Genomic DNA, 2878 nt, shown 5'->3' with positions numbered 1-2878 from the left:
TCCCAGGACTGAGATATGATGGGGTGAGTATATGTTTGTTTGTTGTTTTTTTAACAAGAAAGGGAACTATTTACTAGGGAAAAAATATACCTACTGAGGGCAGCCCTGGCTACTAATCTAACTAGGCACAGCAAAACTGGGGGAAACTAGACTTCATAGAGGTAACTCTACTAGGGGGGACTATACCTACAGCTGCAGCTATACCTAATGAAGGCAACCCCTACCTACCAGGGGACAGCTCTAACTACTGGGGACAGATCTACCTAATGGTCAATAGCTTTGTCTATTGGGGGCTCTACAACTCTTTACTCACTTGTCTATTTACTTGGGACACCTATATACCTTCATTACTATTTAGGACACTATGGGTGGGGAAAAGGAGATGATAGCGTGGGAAAAATGCAGAAACTAAAATGTATGTCTAACAGATTCTATGGAAAGAAGTCGTGGTTGGAAGAAATCATCATGAAGGTCAGGGCCAAATTATGGGGGCACACCATTTCAGTTTTCGCCTCAGGCAGCAGAAGTGCTAGAATCAGCACTGCATACAGAGAACATGCCTCCTGTGAATCAATGGATGTAACTGCACTGTATTCGATTATAAAGTCTGCAGAATCTGTGTACAGTTGGATCTACGTCTATATTGTCCTTGCTGAGGGAGAATATTGCTCTTTATATAGTGGATATTATTTTATTTTCCAATCACTGTAAGGTGATGTAGTGGTCATAGTGTGCCAGCAGGGCCGGACTGGCCATAGAGCCCTTCTGGCAAATGCCAGAATGGCAGGTGGCCTCCGGGGGCCAGACCCATGCTCCTTCTGACCCGGCTACTCCTTTCCCCTACCATAGGTATAAAGAGTCACTGGGCCAGGAGGAAAGCGGGATCAGCTTCGACAGCTTCGCGGGATCAGCGGGGCCCACACCGCTCAAGTCATCCCCGGCTGATGCGGGCTGTCGGGGGTGTTCCATCCTACCCCCGGCAGCGTGCGCATCACAGACCTCCCTGTTTCTGTGACTTCCAGTACAGAGAGCGCACGTGTGCTGGAAGTCCCAGCCCCGGCGCACAGGGAGCTCTATGATACGTGTGCCACCAGGGATAGGATGGGACACCCCCGGCAGCCACGCATTTGCCGGGGACAGATGGAGGCTGCAGCAGGAGAGAGGCTCGGCGGGGGAGCGGGTTGTTAGGTGAGGTTTTTTTCTTATTTTTTATCTGCTTTGCATGGGGGGGGGGGGAAGAGAGGGCCATCTATAAGGGAGGGGGGAGAATGGAGAGGGGCCATCTATAAGGGAAGGGGAAGAAGAAAGAGGGGGCCCATCTATAAGGAGGGGGGGAGAGAGAGGGGGCCATCTGTAAGGCAGAGGGGAGAAGAGAGGGGGGCCATCTATAAGAGAGGAGAGAGAAGAGAGAGGGGGACCATCTATAACAGGAGAGAAAAAAGTGAGGGGGCCATTTATAAGGGGGGGGGTAGAGAGGGGGCCAACTATAAGGGAGGGTGGGAGAGAGAGGGGGCCATCTATAAGGGAGGGGGGAGAAGAGAGAGGGGGGCTATCTATAAGAGAGGGGGAGAAGAGAGAGGGGGCCATTTATAAGGGAGGGAGGGGGGCCATCTATAAGGGATGGGGGAGAAGAGAGAGGGGGCCATCTATAAGGGGGAGGGTAGAGAGGGGGCCATCTATAAGGGGGAGGGTAGAGAGGGGGCCATCTATAAGGGAGGGGGAGAAGGGGCCATCTATAAGGGAGGGTTGGAGAGAAAGGGGACCATCTATAAGGGGGGGAGAGAGAGGGCCATCTATAAGGAGGGGGAGGGACCATCTATAAGGGAGGGTTGGAGAGAGAGGGGGCATCTATAAGGGAGGGTGGGAGAGAGAGGGGGCCATCTATAAGGGGGGATAGAGAGAGGGCCATCTATAAGGAGGGGGGGGCATCTATAAGGGAGGGTTGGAGAGAGAGGGGGGGCATCTATAAGGGAGGGTGGGAGAGAGAGGGGCCCATCTATAAGGGAGGGAGGAGAAGAGAAGGGGCCATCTTTAAAGGGGGGGGAAGAGAAGGGGCCACCTATAAGTGGGGGGACATCATAAGGGGAGAGGGGGCCATCTTTGAAGGGGGGACAACATAGGGGGAGAGGGGTCCATCCATAAAGGGGGCTACATAGAGGGGGACATATACTATAAGGGAGATCAAATAGAGTCAGTCTACCTACTAAACGAGGGTGTGAAGGGGCCAATACAGATGTGCAGTTTGAAGAGAGATTAGGATGGTGCAAGAGTGAGGAGTCTAATATGTCTGTCTGTCAGATTCTGTGGATTCATGGCTCGGAGAAGTTCTAATGGCCCAAGGCAGATGGAGTAGAAAATTAAAAGGGAATAACTCTGATCAGAGAAGATGCCCCCTGTGAGTCACCTGATGTAACTGCACTGTAATGTATATGGAGTACAGAACCTGTGTAGGATGTCATTCAGTAGCAGCGGTGGTGTTAGTCAGTATGCGGCGACATTGGTCAGTATGCGGCGACATTGGTCAGTATGCAGTGACATTGGTCAGTAGCAGTGGTGACATTAGCCAATATGTAGTGTTGTTTGTCAGTATGCGGTGGTGTTAGTCAGTATGGGGTGACATTAGTTAGTATGGGGTGACATTAGTCAGTATGGGGTGGTGGTGTTAAACTTAGCATGGTGACTGGGGCCAGAAGCAGTCTGTCTCTGTACACAGTGTAGTGGTGACGACCTGTAACTGCAGCACCGCTACACAGTACAGAGACAGAAGCTTCTGACCCCATTTACTGTGTTATTATCTGTTATTCCAGTCATGGCCGTGATGATACAACATGTAGCCATGCTGCACTCACAACATGGTCTCATAACTTTTCATCGCATG

The sequence above is a fragment of the Dendropsophus ebraccatus genome, chromosome 1 (assembly GCF_027789765.1).
Source record: "Dendropsophus ebraccatus isolate aDenEbr1 chromosome 1, aDenEbr1.pat, whole genome shotgun sequence".
Classification (NCBI taxonomy): domain Eukaryota; kingdom Metazoa; phylum Chordata; class Amphibia; order Anura; family Hylidae; genus Dendropsophus; species Dendropsophus ebraccatus.
This window is presented reverse-complemented; position numbering follows the sequence as displayed.